Source organism: Camelus bactrianus, chromosome 12, assembly GCF_048773025.1.
Source record: "Camelus bactrianus isolate YW-2024 breed Bactrian camel chromosome 12, ASM4877302v1, whole genome shotgun sequence".
NCBI classification, from domain to species: domain Eukaryota; kingdom Metazoa; phylum Chordata; class Mammalia; order Artiodactyla; family Camelidae; genus Camelus; species Camelus bactrianus.
Window position 1 is genome coordinate 56,518,190 of NC_133550.1, and position 17,874 is coordinate 56,536,063.

Consider the following 17,874-nt stretch of genomic DNA (forward strand, 5'->3'; position numbering starts at 1 on the left):
CCCTTAAATGTATTCCTTTCTACCTATGCTTACAAATATTCTAGATCTTTTTCCAGGTCTTTCCTAAAAGTCTCAAAAGGCAGCCAATATACACCAGCATTTTGAGTTTTTTCAGCAAGTTCCTAGACTCACAGGCCATGTTCATATGTACTCTGTCTTCCAAGGCATCAGAGGTAACAGTTTTCATAAATGTATTTCCAAAGAATAGTAAGAGTCACCAACTTTCTATCTCCCGGTGTCTCTTTCCCTTCCACCTGCTGCCCACCTCTTAAGCCAATGCCACATAGGTTAGATTCTGTTGTGACAACCCCAATTCCAATATCCAATTTTAAATTAATTAAGCTGCAGATACAGTTGTTGTTATGGAATTCCAAAATAACAGTAGTTTAAATAAGATAGCTTATTTCTGTCTTCTATGGAAGCCCAGAGGAAAACAGTCCAGAACAGGGAAGCAGCTTTGCGACAACTTCCACTTTGTAGTTGAAGATGACTTCCTGAGCTCTAGTCATCATACCCACATGGTAGCTGCTGGGGAGGGGAAGCTGAGAGAGGGGATGTACCTTCTTTCTCTTAAAAACATGTCTTGGGAGTTTTGTACGTTTATGTGCCTCTTACATTAGCCAGAACTTAGTCATATGACCACATCTCATTGCAAAGAAGGCTGGAAAATGAGATCTTTACCTGCGCAGTCATGATCCCCCCTAAAAATGTTAGTACAACGTTGGCGTTGCTGTTCATCTGCTTTACAGGCATTGGGTAACTTTTATTTTATCACTTAAGAACTGTTCCCTCCTTTCGCTTCTTAGGAACTAAATAACCAAGTGTGGACCTAAGTGATGCTCATGGATTCCAAAGTGGCAGAACGGTTTTGAAGAACTTCTATTTTGTTTGGCAAAGTAATTAACCTGCTGGAAAGATCAGCATTTGTTTCTTGGTCTCAAAGATTTTATACCATTTCCATAGACCACAAAACTAATAAGACAACTGTGAACAGAATATTGGAAACTACAGAAACCAAAATAATGTCTCCCAAATTAGCATTTTTTAAAAAATCTTCTTTTCTAGACTTGCTTTCTAGAAACAGCCCTTTTCTCGTCTTTGCTTTTTACTGCGGTCTTTCCCTGATCTACACAGATAGCAAGAGCAGAGCATCTAAATTTAGATTCAGATCTCCTTGCCTGCAGTGAAGCTACAGTGGTAATTTCCCCCTAGGCATGGGCTGCTAGACCTAACAAGGGCACGTGTTAGGATTGCCAACTATTCTTCAGACTGTTTTCAGATTTTTCACATTGTGGATTAAATGGTATTGTTAAAACACTGGCGTTTATTAATTTTACTATGAATATAACCAAGCCTGACTTCTGACTCAATTTTGGTGCAAATTAGTGACAAGTGAACAATCCTTAGGTCAGACAAACTGTGCTCCGAACTGTACTCTGGTGTATGTGTGTGTGTGTGTGTGTGTGTGTGTGTGTGTGTATGTGTGTGTGTGTGTATGTGTGTGTATGTCGTAGCCAATCTCTTATATGTTGGAGGAGGGGGGCTGGGAAGATGTCACCTGTCTTATCTCTTCAAGTCTCAAATTCTTGATCTTAATTTCAACCATAAGTTCTTAATATATATATCTCTAGATCTGTTCTTTTTCCTAAGCCTTCCCCCTGTATTTCTAATCGGACAGTTAGGGATAATAATTGAACTTACTAGGGCTGTAGATGGGTAAATGAGATGCCGTATAAAATCACATAGGACAGTGCCTAACAGCCAAGTGATAATTATTATTATTGTGGCCACGGGGAGTGAACCAAATCAATAAATCTATCAGCTGTGATATACTTCATGAGAAATGGTATAGGTGTGTATGTGTGTGCATGTATGTATGTGTGTGGTGTTAAAATAAAAATTGTTCAAAGTCACACAGTCACATTTTTCTTTAAAAAGAAGCTGTGACTGAGAAATACTACTCTGTCTGACCTAGAATTTCCCTCTTCTTTTGCTCTGAACTTCGCAAATAATAGATAAGTAGTTAGTAAATGTTTGGTACTTGTTAAAATGAGTTCACTAATATGCAGGTTTTTTAATGAGCCTAAGATTCTCTACTATTAATATATACATATTAATGTGTTACTATTAATGACATTTATAGCCACATGCCAGTCATTATTAAGTGCATATCATACGCCATCTCATTTAAACCTCACAGTTACACCTGATGGTATATTTTCTCTATATATATTTTGCGGATAAATATACCGGTTTGCAGAGCAGTTAGTAGCTGACACATACAGGAGCATGTGCCAAGTAACTGGGACATGCAGGAATAGAACTCAGGGTCAGTTGTGTCTAAAGTCTATTCTTTTCACCAAAATATTGTACAAAATTTAAATGTGTGTGTGAAAATATCAGAACGGCTACAGAACAGCAGTATTTACACCAATAACACAATCTTGGGACATTTTTCTGTAGGCCAGCCTGAGAGAGGTGCCCGTGGCCTCGCTCTCCCAGACAGGCAGGTGTATGGAAATACAGAATTCACCTGCTGCGGGAAATGCCAGTCAGAATTGTCAAGTGTCCCTTACTGATGTTTTTTGGCTTTGGATTGTATTTGAGATTTCATCTGGCTCTGAGAGGGAACAAAAGAGAGAAGGAGATTCAAAGAAAGAGCTCTGATACCCATCACTCTTTTGTTCCCAGTACTAGCCTTCAAAAGAAAATGCTTTCCAGTTCATCTTTCTCTGGCTAACATGCAGATATGTGATCAGTCATCAGGATGATCAGATGCACTCAAGAGAGCCTGTGAACGACCCACAGGCAGCTTTAGCATCTCAGCAGACCAGCGCCATTGTCCAGGAAATTTGCAGGTAACATTTTTAGCTGCAGTGGAGAAAGGCTGCCATAACAATGCATTTGACCCTTTGGAGGAACGTTTCTCATTAGAATTTAACAGAGCAGTTTAAAATTATCAGAAATGGTAGCCTGGATAAAGTCCCTGTTGTGGCTGTGGATCAGTTTTTCTACTGCTGCGTAACTTAACTACCAGAAACTTAGAAGGCTAGAACAGTACACTGTATTTTCTTGGAGCTTCTGTAGGTCAGACATCTGAGCACAGCATCACTGGGGCCTCTGCTCAGTGTCTCCCAGGCTGCAATGAAGGTGTTGCCCAGAGTTACAATCACATCTGAGGTTTGGGGTTCTCTTTCAAGCTCCTGCAATTTTTGGTAGACTTCAGTTCCTTGCAAATATAGGACTGAATGCTTCAGTATTAAAAGTCTAAAAAAAAAAAGTAAGCTACTTTATAGTAACATAAAGCAAATCAGTGATGACTGAGGGAAGGAGGCAGGGTAGGAAGGGTGGATTGCCAAGGGGCAAGAGAACATTTTGGGGATGATGAATTTTTTATAATCTTGACTGTGGAGGTGGTTTCACAGGTGTTTACGTATGTTAACATCCAACAAATTGTTTACTTTAACTGTGTGTAGCTTATTGTACATCAGTTGTATTTCAGTAGGTTTTAAGAACTGAACATAATGGAAGAGTGACCGACATGCAAAATATAAAGTCTTCCTGTGATGAAGAATTAAGATGCCCTTAGCTTGTCACAGTGGAAACAGATTTGTCATGAGACCGACCTTTGCCTGGCCAGCTTGGCCAAGATTTAATTATTTGGCATGCATTTACTGAGCATCTGCTATGTGCCTTGCACTGCGTTAAGTACTTAGTATGTATTATCTTAGGAGATCATCACGATAACTCTGCAATACAGTAACTTTGAGTGGCTCACTCCTTCCATAAAAATAAGTGCTTTGAGGCACTACACACAAAAGCGTTAATAGCCATTCACCCCAAACAGAGATCAGCAGTGTTCTGAGCGATGCCGCAGCAGGGGCCTCTGAGTTACAGGGTACCACAAATAAAACTGGCTGGCTTGGTGATGCAAATTTTTCTTCATAGACTGTATCTAAGAGTTTTTCTGGTTCAGAAAGCAAAAAATTTTGGGAGGAAAAGGGAGAGATTTCTCTGTCCCCTGATATTTAAGTCCATGAACAAGAAAATCTCTAGCCAGTAGAGGGCACTGCATGAAATGCATCAACCTTGTGCCACCTCTGTTTATTCCAAAGGGCAGCAAGGTCGATGTTGAGCTTTACTGGAAAAGGAAACTGTCTTGAGATGGAGGAGTGGAAAGAGGTCAAGATCTGAGATAGTATTGACCCAGATTAGTGAATTCTTACATGAAGAAATGAGATATTTGAATGAGAAGCAGAGTCAGAATCAGAGCAGTGCTTTCAAAGTTGCTGCCATAAAATGAGAATGAAGTAGTCGGGAGGAGAGGGTAGTGTCACAGTTATGTCTTAATCAGGCCTGGAAACTTGATGAAATGAAATCAGACTAGTGAGATGAGCCAAGACTTTGAAAATCATGGTTTTGTAGCTAAGGGACATCTCTGAGTCCTCGGTTCAGGATTGCTCATTCAGGTCTACATGCAAATGTATATCTAAAGTAATGTGGTTTATGGAATTTCTCTGATTGATTATGCATAAAAGCTGCAGACACCCAGCCGGAAGGTTCAGGAAACTGGCCTGTTGATCACGTGCGTGAGTCTAACCCACCCATGGAGTGGACATGACACGAGTGAAGATACTAAAGAGCTTTAAGAAGGATGATTTAAAAAAAATTGTTTCATGCCTCAAATTCCATATTTACTAATAACTTCATTTTGAAGCTCTGACTGCTATTAAATGAAGACAATCTCTGAAGAGGTTAATATGCCTAGATGCCAAACATTTGAGAGTTGGAGGAAAGGTAATAATTAGGAGAAGAATTAGTTGGTTTTATGAATTTGTGCAGATGGAACTTTAAAATAACTTAGGAATTACAATTATAATTATTATATATTAATATCTATAAATTATATAAATTGTAAATATAATCGAGTAAATTACAATTTATTATAGATATTAATATATAATAATTATAATTTATAATTTTAATACTATAATTATGATTCTATTGTTTAATTATAATTTATTTGATTACAATTATAATTATAGTATATAATTTTACAATTTATAGTGATAACATTTTAAGAATGATAAACCAAATATTTAAGATAAGGTGCGTACATTGCTTTTTGGCCTTTGTTTCCAGTGAAGTCTAGTATTTTCATGCAGTAGGAAAGTTGTTAATACAGAAGTATGTGCAATGTTAGATCACTTCACTGGGCTCTTAGAAATGTATCCACTACCGGTAAAGAAGGGGCTTAGATACAAAGGAGAGGAAATTTTTAAAAACTTCAGCTGCTGTATCATTAGACAAAATCATGCTATTGCAGGTGACTTGAATCTGGAAAGTAGTCATTGGAATCTAATGCAAAACCATCACTGATGATAACGTTGCTATGGCATCAGGATCATAGAACTAGCAGCATCTTCCGGAGTGAATGGTGGAAATTTACCTTCAAGGGCTGTGGAGCACCTTTTGTCTTTAGAGACTTGGTCAAGCGAGGCAGTTTGGGGCTCTGCGGGTATGTCACCAAACGCTTGTAACACACTTGAGCAGACTGAATCCGTCCCTCTTGACCTCTCCTGTTTCAGATTCCTTTATCTTCTGTGGTATAAATGTGTAGCCAGTCAACAACTAAAAAAATTAAAACACAAAAAGAATTATCTTTCACATTGGGCACAAGTCCGGTTTTCAAAATTTAATGAAATTTTAAATTAAAGTAGCACATCAAAAGATGTTTCCAATGGCTAGAACTTGGTTCGATGGAGCAAAATTTGTACTAGGAGAGGTGCTTTTTCATTCTCTTGCTTTTCAAAAAATGAGTGGTCTTTTTACCGGTGTGATAGTGCTCATTCTAAATGTAGAAAACCTTGCTTAGAAACTCTTTTGCTTGGTTGTCAGCTCAGGATTTTATTATTTTTACATATTTATGATCTTCTCCCAAAGCAGTAATAGTAAAGAGATGCTAGCATGCCTTGCACATACCCTATGAGGGAACCATGTCATCTGTTTGCTGGACTAGACAATACATTGTCACCTCTTTGTCTTTGCAAGTCTTATCCTCTCTGCTTAGGACACTCTTCCTTTGTGAACCTGGGCATGGATTTGTTAGAAAAGATGATAAAATAATGGACCCTTTTCTTACAAATAAGCGCACATGCACAGAATTTTGCATGCACTGCCTGGCTTAGACCCAGCCCCCTTCAAAGTAATCCTTAACGCCGCCAGAAGTTGAAGCGTGCCCACATGTGTCATGGTATTTTGAATATTTGTTTATATATTTGACTATCCCCAGTATGCTGAACTCCTGGAAGATGAGGTCTATCCCTCATTCAGGTTTTATCACCAGGACGCTCAATAAATATTTGTTGAATGAATTGATTCCTCGAGGTTCAGCTACTTGAGGCTCAATTTGTTACCAATGGTAAATATTTACAAGCAAATTCAAAGGCTTGACACAGAGAGGCTTCTCAACAAAAGTGGAATGAATGTTCCAACATTTCAATTGCCTGAATGTTTGATACTTTGTAATGTAAAAGATGTTTATCATGTATTAATTTTGTGTATAAGCCAAGACACTCTCTCTCTCTCTCTCTCTCTCTCTCTCTCACACACACACACACACACACACACACACACACATGTTCTAATTAGACCTGGACAGTATAAAGAAGCTACTAAAATAGCCACTCATTCATATATAACAAGACATTCATATATATTAAATACGTTGATGCTCTGGGATTGTTATTAAGGCTCCTACCCAAAGATAGAGAAGTATCAGTCATCCTGTATTTCTGCCTTTCTGCAGAGTCGTCAGGAAATTCAGTCGGGTATTTCCTGGCTTGCTCTAAGATTGTTGAATTGGCGCTGTTGCCTCCTGGATATCATGCCAGCGCTGACCCCACCTTAAGATGGCAGGAGAGGAACTGAAAGGGAAGAGGGGCTGTGCCAGTTTTCTGTGTCTGCATGGCAACTGGCTCAGTGGCCACAGGCTGAATGCCTTAAAACCCACATGAATTTATTACCTGACAGTTTCCCTGGGTACGGGTTAGCTGAGCCCTCTGCTTAAAGTGTCACAAAATTAAAATCAGGGTGTCAGCCAGCCTGTGTCCTTATCTCAGGGCTCTGCTTAGGAAAGTTTGCTTTCAAGCTTCCTCAGAAAGTTTGCACAATTCATTTCTGTTTGCTTATAGGACTGAGGTCCCTGTTGTCTCACTTGTGCTGATCCTCAAACTGCTTTCAACTTCACGAGGCCATTATCAGGCCCCTGCCATGTGGTCCCTGCCATTGTCCCTCTGCCTGGAGGAAGGGAAGCCCCAGTTTCTTTTAAGTGCTAATCTGATTAGATCAGGCCCATCCAGGTATCTCTCTTTTGATGAACGTGAAGCCAGCTCATTAATAACCCACTCAGGGGGTCATATCCCATCACAGTCATGGGTTCTGCTCAAGGGGAGAGCGTTACACAAGGCATGTGCTCAAGGGGCCGGAATCCTGGGCGCCACCTGGGAAGTTTGCCACCACAGAGCTATTCTGGGAGGTGTTATGGGTGGAGCTGAGTCAGCGCAGGGAGAGGTTGTCTGAGATGGAAAGGGAAAAATCTCGCTTCTCACTGGGTCCTAGCCTGGAGGTGCCGTTGGACGGGAGCAGAATATGGTAGGAGATTTCCTTGGAGGGTTTGATGCACATTTCCTGAAGTTTGTGGGTATATGTAAAAATTGTTACTTTTTACAGCCAGCGTGTTTTTGGCAAAAGCAGAAGACGTGAGGGAATACTTGGCAGCAGAGAGGCAGTCACAGATGGTAATGATGAGGACAGAGTCACCCCCTTCCAGTTTCCTAAGGCTCCCAGGGAGAGGGCAGGGAGACACGGCCACTGGGCAGGGAGGCGTTGGGGCGTGGACTGCCTGAGAGAGGCTAGAGGGAGACAAGGCTGCCTCTTTGAAAGGCCTCAGGGCCTGAGGAGGCTGAGGGAACGTTTGAATCCTTCCCAAGGAAGCCATGCACAGAATCTCTTGTGAAGACCGTGTTATCAGTAGAGCAGACAGAATGGACCTGAGCCTAAGACCCTGGTGGCCTCCCCACCACCAGCAGGTGACCAGTTACTCCAAGAGGTCTCTGTTCTCCCTATTTCTCCTTCTGGTTTCCCAAATCAGGGGATCTGAGCTTTGAAATAGGGAAGGGAAGGAGTCACCAGGATCAGACCATTCCTTAACCCCGCTACAAATCTTTCCCATGCAAACCTGGTCTGCTGGGGAGAGGAGGAGATGTGGGTGGGAAGATGAGCAAATGCGATTTAAGCCAAGGTGAGATGAGAGTCTTAAACAGGCCTGGGCTTCTAGTGAAAGGTGTGGCACATTTCCAAGGTGTCCCTAAGGAATAATGACATGACACTGGACAGAGAAAGATTGAAAATAGTGCCTGGAGAAGAATTAAAACATTTCGTGTTATAAACCCATGCTGAGGCTACTCAGTACAACAAATTACATGTGTGTTTAAAAATTTCTCCAAGCTTCCAACTTTTTTAATATTCAAAGCAATTTTTTCCTCCATAATTCCCAGTTTTCCAAGAAACAAATGATATCACTAAGTTACATAGCAGAGTGAATTGGATTCAGATATATTTCCGAAGACCACGTTTTGATAAGGAAGGCTACAGTGAAGTCAGGGCACAGGGTGTATTAGTGGGATGGTGGAGAAGGGATGCCACGAAAATTGCCAATTAGGGAAATAGCATTTCTGGAGGGAAAAAATAACACATAGTTTGAAACATTTGCCTGCATAGGCAGGACATTAAAATGAGGTCCTACTATTTGTTTCTGAATGCAGCCATTATCTCTTGTTATGCACGGCATTTTAAAATAATGTGAAGATGCATCTGAAAATACAAAAGTATTTCACAAGAACTCAAAGAAGCCAGGAAACCATGGAAACAAAGCTGATTCTGTACATCCCTCTCTAAAATACGTTGACTCATTATGAGGTGAAAAAAGTAGTTCCTGTGATAATCATCTGAATATAATTGTGCTGAATGTAAATTGTGTCTATAAAACTTAATGATAAGAGGTAAATCCACTTGTTATTCTTGCATTGCTGGCTCAACTGATACCCATTCCAGTTTGAATTCCCAAGGTATATATAAAACAATATGCGTATGTATGTGTGTGTGTGTTTATTTGTAAGTCATCACAGTGATGCAGGAAAAACAGATGTGGGGCACGAGGAGGGCCGTGTCCCAGGTATCATTGGAGCCCCTGGGATGTGCCCCGCCAGGTCTGGGTCCTTGGCTTCGTGCAACAGAATTCAAGAGCGAGCCACAGTTGAGTAAAGGTGGATTTATTTAGAGAGATCCATAGTGCACAGAGTGTAAGGCAAGAGAAAGGCCACAAGGTGTGGGGGTTGGGTGCTCAGGTTAAAGTAAAAGTAGGTACACACTTGATACACGGAGTGCAGGTTGTCTCCAAAGACGAGGGAGCAAGACAGGCTGCCACGAGGCGTGGTGTTGCCAGTTTTGTATCGCTTCACACGTCTAACAAGTGGGAGGACTATTCCAACTGCCCTGGGGAAGGGGCTGGGATTCCCAGGATTTGGGCCACCGCCCACTCTTTGACCTTTTGTGGTTAGCCTTGGGGCTGTCCTGGCGCCTGTGGGCATGTTATTTATCATGCTAATATGTTACAATGAGCATATAATGAAGCTCAAGGTCTACTAGAAGTCAAACCTCCCTCCATTGACATCCTCAAGGCCAACTGGGAGTTGAATCTTCCACCATTTTGGTGCCAATGGCTGTCATTCCTTGAATGGCTGTGCCCTGCCTCCTTCCCTCCTGTCTCAACAGCATCTTAATCATGGTATAAACCTTTAGAAAGATTTATCTTTAAGTGTAGGCAAGCAGTAGTAAGGTCAAATTAGCATCAGGAGAAACCAGTCTTTTCCAATTTAACAATGAAAAGTATTAACTTTAATAGTAAATGTCGCGTTCATATGTTGAAGAAAACCACATGTCCCAGCAGAAGGAATAATAGGCTACGAAGAACTAATTTAATTTTGCTGGTTTGGCACATGGATAGCCAGCACAACAAACAGAACATTTGAATATTAAAATAACTTTGAAGACCTAGCACCATTAGAATCCAGTTTTGTGAAACTTCTTGGTTTAAGACCATTTTATGTAAAATTTCAGTCTTTTACAATAAATACTCCCAATATTTGGAATTTATTACTTCAAAGAGAAGGACCGTTTTGCTAGGAAATCCTGTGTGCCACATATTTCATGTATGGGAAACAAAACAGGAAGGCACCGATGTAATGTGAATATAGTGGATGGCAAGGCACTGATGATCGGTGAGCCCTTGAGTATGCAGTTGAGTAGTAACTGCATGCATTGTGCATGATTTTAAATATGATAACAGTATTATGAGATTTATTCTCTTCCAAGAGCAGACGTACCTTTTCATAAAGGAGAACTTGCTGTCTTTGACTGTCGTTAGGATGTGGATTTTTTCTATTCTGGATAGTTGAGAAACTGCTATATATACAGATATACCTAGATATACATACATGCATAAGATGTATACGCTTGCCTGTGCGAAGGATACTTTTGGATGGTAAGAAACCGATAGGAGCGGTTGCCCTGAGGTTTAGAATAGCGTGGTCAGGGACGAGCGGGAGGGCGTCTTAGCTTGGTTTTCTTCCAGAGTAGGTCCTGAGTTGAGAACTCAGGTGCAGGAAGCACAGGGATAGCAGTGGGGAAGGTGAGACAGGAAAAGGAGAAAACCCAATGAGCACATCGCCATTGTGGGCATACAGGGCTCAGGTCCTCCTGGGACGCTCTCAGAAACCGCGTGAAACACGCTTCAAAACGTTCTCTCCAGAGGTGCCACCCACTCCCACTCTTAACCTGCCCCCCTCCGGGGTTGACAGCACCCCAGGGGCGTTTTCTCCACACTTGCTGTGCAGAGAAGAGAGACTCAGATGCTGGAGGTGGAAGCAGTCATCATCTGTGCACAGATTCTCTGAGGTCCTGGAAGGCTGGGGAGAATGTGTTTAATTTCCTCCGGCTCCTGCTTCCACTATTCTGCACTGGGTTGCTCCCTGTTAGATCCCGCCTCCCACCCCTGGTCCTGTAGCCACCCCTACACACTTCTTGCACAAGGAAATGTATTGAGCAGACTTTACTAAAGGTTCTGGCTCACCGAGCCTGGAACACCTTAAACAACTTAGAATTAATTATTAGCATCTCTGTTCTTAAAAAGCTTTTGGGGATCTCCCGTGCACCACTGCAGGGGTTCCCACCAGACCCTTTTCACCCTGGTTCCCCGCCATGTAGTTTCACCTTCTCTGTCTCTTCTCTAAAGCCCTTTCCTCTACCCACTTGCTGTTTGCAGGATCACAAATTCCCAAACTTCTTGGGCGGAGTAGTTTGACTCTAGGCTTCTCCACTTACTTGCAGATGTTTCACAAAGCTTTCACCTTCTCTACCCAAGGTGCGCTACCAAGTTATTCTTACCAAAGGCAGTTCTCTCCCTCAGAGTAACTTTAGCTTTTACTCTTAAGATAACAATCAACTTTTTTTTTTTTTTTTTTTTTGCTACATATGTAAGGTTGGTGTGCAAGAAATCATTTTAACAATACAGTGGGTTCTGATAGTGTTATGTATTGTCTTGATTCAGTCTGGGTCTATTTCTTAGGTCCTCAATTGGCTCTTTTTTTCCTACATAGTCTATGTTGGAATGTCTGCCCCTAGTTTCCAAGCCCTGATCACTGATGTCTCTTAGACTTTTTTACCCTAGGAATCACTGTGTAATGCTCTGTGCTACCACATAACTGGAGGTTAACTCTCCTGTGCCTCTGTGAAGGACTGATGTTCCTACAGCAGAAAGAGATTTTTCGAGCTTGTATTCAAACGGAAAACAGCACCCTTCCCCACTCAGCAATTTAATCTTCGTTCCCCCATTTGGTTCAGGCTATGGCACTTGCTGAGTGACACCATTAAAACATCAGAAGCTCCAGATATTAACTGTTTAATCATGGACATTCCAAAGGCACCTGTTGATTTCCTTTAATAACTATCACAGGGTACGTGAGGGATTCTCAAACTGAGTTTGAGAAAGACTTGTATTTCAAGCTGCAAGTCCTCTATCCTGAGCTGAGCTGAGTGGTTAATTTTAGGAAAACTTTAGGGAAATAAATTATGTTATTTATTTGCTCTGGAGCTTCTAATGTTGACATTACCCTCTCTTACAGTGAGGGAGTTTGACTAATGGCTTAGCCAAGGCAATAATGGCTAGAAATGAGAGAAGAAAAAAAGTGAGGGCAAGATTCTCTCCAGTCCCCACTCCCACCCCAATTCCCAGGCCGAGATGCACTGTTTACCCGGTCATCCTCTTAGGAGGGATATGAGTTCTGATGAAAATACGACTGGAAACAAATGCTAAGCCCAGCTTTCCTTCTTAATAATCTTGTTGGTAATTGGTCACAATGATTTCCCAAAAGGTTCTTGCAAATTAACATTCAGTTTAAACATGCAACTTCCAGTAAGCCCTTGAGCCAGGTCATGTGCGTTTAAGACAGCACAAATTTATCTGCTGAGGTTTTTAGGTGCCTGTACAGCTAGGCTTGTCCATTTTCAGGCAAACCTCTTTCCCAGAGGTTTGTCATTCTGCAGACAGCCTGGAAAGTCTAATTCTTGCTTTACCTCTGTCTCAACCCTCAGTGTCTCTCACGGTCAAATGCAAATAACACTGTCAAGCTGTCTAACATCATTGCAGTGACTCATAATGAACAATTCTTATTATAAAGCACTTCCCAATTATACAAACGATAGCTTGTCTTAGAAAAGAAATAAGCTAGTATATGGAAAATATTGGATACAATGGTAAAATACATACCCTACCACCTGCTTCATGTAAAAATGTCTCAAATGGGAATTTAAAGTGACTATTTCCTTAACCTAAACATGCAAAAGACCTGACTATCTATTTGTCTATTTATGTATTAGTAAGTAGTCACCTTTTAATGTTTAGGGAAATTTTTGCTTTGTTATATCACAGACAGACATGCGCAGGGAACAGGGGGAAGCTAGGACGCAAGAAAAGCAAATCCTCCTTCCCTTCCTTTTCCTCCCTCCCCTCCACGCCCACCCTGGGTGACTGGTTGCAGCTGAAATGTACACGCTCCTTCTGTGAAGTCAGTGGACTCAAGTAAAGATGCTGACTTGAATAATACATTTGCATGTAATACTTACATCTTACCGTTTCCAAAATGCTTTCACATAGATTGTTTCATTTAGCAAGAAGCATTGCACAGATGTTTTGTGGATTTGCAACCATTAAAAGTGCTTTCTGATTAAACTAGTCTAATATTTCAGGTTCTGTTTCACTCCTTATTTTATCCTGCCTTCTGGTTCGCAAAGAGATTTTATTATGCTCATGTAAAGTGTCGGTCATTTTCCAGTTACTAAAGCTCTTCCTTAAATGAAATCATAAGACAGGTTAAGTTGCAAAGAACTTTGGAGAAATTTTATTCTAACCCGTTTATTTTGTAGATGAAACAGTATATTTCAGAGAGACTTTCTGAATTACCCAGGGCCTGGCTCCATTTTCTGCTCTGAAATCTGCAAGGTTTGCTGATATAAAGTTTAGGTCTTTTCCTAATTTTTTTTTTTACGCTTTCTGTGTTTTAGAAAAGACTTTTCAGAAGAAAATTTGATATTTGAAGTGAATGCTCCCTTTTTTTCTCTTGCGCAATGTTACCAGATATCTTTTACTTTTTTAGTTAAATCAAAGGGTTTTAAATTCCTAATCAGGTGTTGTTTTCACTCTTTTCTCTTTAGCTCCTTATAAGAATCTTGTAAAAGGGGCACAGCAGGTATTATTAGCCCTATTTTAGAGTTACAGAATTTGATGGCCAACAGGGACATGAAAAGATGTTCAGCATTGCTAATTATTAGAGAAATGCAAATCAAAACCACAGTGTGGTCTCATCTCACACCAGTCAGAATGGCCATCATCAAAAAGTCTACAAATGATGAACGCTGGAGAGGATGTGGAGAAAAGGGAACTCTCCTACACTGTTTGTGGGAATGTAAATTGGTGCAGCCTGGAGAACAGTACAGAGGTTCCATTAAAAAAACTAAAAACAGACTTGCCGTATGGTTCAGCAGTCCTACTCCTGGGCATATACTGGAGGAAATTCTAATTCGAAAAGATACATGCACCCCAATGCTCATAGCAGCACTATTTCCAATAGCCAAGACATGGAAGCAACTTAAATGTCCATTGACAAATGACTGGATAAAGATGTGATATATATATTTACACACACACATACACACTGGAATACTAGCCATAAAAAGAATGAAATAATGCCATCTGTAGCAACATGGATGGGCCTAGAGATTATCATAAGTCAGACAGAGAAAGACATATATGATATTGTATGTGGAATCTAAAAAAATGATACACATAAGCTTATTTACAAACCAGAAATAGACTCACAGACATAGAAAACAAACATGATTACCAAAGGGGCAAGTGTGGGAAAAGATAAATTTGGAATTTGGGATTAACAGGCATACACTACGGCATATAAAATAGACAGACAACAAGGACCTACTTGTATAGCACAGGGAACTATATTCGGTTCTTAAAATAACCTATGATGGAAAAGAATCTGAAAAATATATATATATGTGTGTAACTGAGTCAATTTGCTGTTCTGGTAATATATGATCATATTTCTTTAGGATATATGCCCAGGGTTAGCATTTCTGAGTTATGAGGCATGTGTGTGCTTAAATTTAATGGGAGATGCTGTCAATTTTTCAAAATATCTGTACCAGTTTATGCACCCAGCAGTAGTGAATGAGAATTCCTGCTATTCCATTTTTTTTTAATACTTGGTATCTTCAGAATTTTGTATTTTTTTCCAATATAGGCAATATGTGCAGAAGTTGGCATCTCATTTAATTCCAACTTAATGTTTTTAAGAACGTTAATGAGGTTTAACACTTTATCATGTGTTTACTGATCATTTGAACTTTCAATTTTGTTTTATGACTGTTTACAACTTTCCCTCCATTATCCTATTTAAATTTATTTTTCTTATTTATTTGCAGAAGTTCTCTATTCAAGATATAAGTTCTTTATCAGTTATATATACTGAAAATTCTACCTAAAATTATCTGACTTTTCTTTTCATTCTTTTTAATGTTTTTCGAAAAATACAAGTTCTTAATTAATGTAGCCGAACTCTTTTAATAAGGTTAGTCTAGTCTAAATAGAAAAACTTGGCAAGAATATTACAAGAAACAAAATTAAGAACAAACCTTTCTCAAGAACACAAATGCAAAAACTCTTTAAAAATTGTAACAGGTAAAATCCTGCTTTATACATACACACACACATACACAGAGTCACCTGATGATGAGAGAGTGGCTGTGCACTGCAAATGGGAAAAATAATCTTTGCAAAATTAATACTGAGTCAATTGGATCTACCTATGGAGAGAAAAGTTTTCTGATCTCTATGTCACACTCATAACTGAATAATGTAACAATTGTATGGGAAAATATAAAACTGACTCTTTTTACAGACTACACAATTATCTATGTTAAAAAAAATCCTTAGGAATCTACAAAAAGCTAATGGAACTAATAAGGGAGTTCAGCAAGGTCAAGGACACAAGTTTAATACATAAAAATTAAATGAAAGTTCTGCAGACTACAAAATTGAATTTTTGAAAATACCATTTACAGTAGCAAAAAATAATATTTGGGGAAAATTTAACAAAAAGTATGCAATGCTTGTACTTTGAAAACTACAGAATATTGCTGAGAGAAATTGGAGAACTAAACACGTGGAGATAAACAATGTTCATGGATCAGAAGACTCAGGGTTGATAGGGTATCAGCTCTCCCTTATATATTTCATATAGTCCCAAAAAATATTTCAGCAAGTTGCTTGTCAAATTGAAAACCTAACTCAGAAATGTGTATGGGAATTCAAAGCACCTGTAAGAGTGAAAAAACCTAAACAATGAGAAAGATTGGAGGACTTATACCTGATATCAAGGTGATAGTTGTCGTAATAGCATAGCGCAGCCTTGAGGACAGGCATTCCTGTCCTAATATTTCAGGTTCTGTTTCACTCCTGAACAGAGAAGAGAGTCCAGAAATAGACTCACAGACATGATCAACTGACCTCCTACCAAGGTGCCTGCATAATTCAGCGTGGCAGTGACAGTCTTTCAAAAACAAATCTTAATGAATCTGAAAATAATTATGCTAGTGAAAGGAACCAGACATACCAGACAACATACTAACTGATTTAATTTCTATAAAATCCTAGAAAAGGCAAAACTGTAATGATGAACAGGAGGCTGCTAAGGGCTGAGAGTAGTTTTACTGCAAAGAGGCACAAGAATTTTAGGGGGACGATGGAGATGTTCTATATTTTGACTGTGATGATTGTTAAAAGAATATATACATTTGTCAAAACACAGATTCATGCAGTTAAAATCGGTGATTTTTTATTTTACCTCAGTAAAGCAGATTAAAATAATTTTTTAAAACTTGTGAAAGCAAACGCTCCCTCCGTGGAGATGGAAAACAGCGTAACTTAACAACACATTGAGGCTACCTTGGGAGTCGTCGGTGGAGCAGCACCAGAAATGGTTAAGTTCTTGGATCTCGGACACAGTGTTGTGTTCACTCTATCACATTTCTCTCACTTGTTAAAGAAATGCTTGTTAAAATTATGTTTGGTTGTTTCTGACAAGCAATACACGTATAAAATTAATTGGAGAATGAGGTGATTCTGCACATTTGTTATTTAACTATGGTTGGCCAAGATAAAGATGACTATCTATTTTAAATAGCCCGCATACCATTTCACTGGTAACAGAGATGAGGAAGTCATCTTTAGATTTTATACTGTGATTGATTTCAGGGCAAAAGAAAGAGGTGCATTACAACAGCAATGGTACTATTACCAGGTCTCATAGTGTGGAAATGAAGTCTCAGTCTATGCTGAGTGTCTGTACAAATCCCATGGGGCAACTTTTTTTAGTGAGTCAGCCTTTCCAACACCTCAATCGCTTTTCCTTTTTTTCTTTTTTTGCTAGAGTTTATATTTATCAGTACCAGTTTGTGCTAAGAAGAAAGAAGGAAGGAAAGGAAGAAAGGAAGGGAGGAAGAAAAGGGAAGGGAGGGGAGGGAAAGGAGGGGAGAGAAAGGAAAGAAAAACAGAAAAGGGAAGAAAACCTAAAATACCTAACATTGAATTATTAAGACTTCAAGATGCCAGGAATTGTGTCTCTGTAGTTTGAGTAACTTATCACCAGATAGCACTTTTACACACCCAGGAGTGCAGAATGTGCCATAAATTTCCAGCCAGTACTATGAATTGTGACTCAAGTTTTCTTAAATAAGCTTGTTATTGGCAGAATACAGTTACATAACTTGGTCACTTGCTCTTCTCTACCAGAAATATTATTTGAACATGGAAATTCATGTTCAAAACCAAGCCTTTGATTCAATTTTTGATTCCTTTTACGCCAGCCCCAACCATATTCAAGGTGTTATAGGCAACAGGAAGACAGATAAAGCTTATCTGAAGGGCTCTGAGGGAGATCAAGCTACATATAAATGCTAATATTGAAAACATTATAATTATAGTACAAATAAAGTGCCTTAAAGTCTTGAGAAGATACTGATTCTTGCTGGTAAAATCAAGAAAAGTTTTATTGATGAAATATGAAATCCTCTGATTTTCTTTGTCTTGCAGTTAAATTGTAAATACACTGCCAGCATCTCTTCCAGTTAGAAACTTTCCATTTCTCCTCTTGAATGAGATGATGAAAGACTCAACATAAGTGC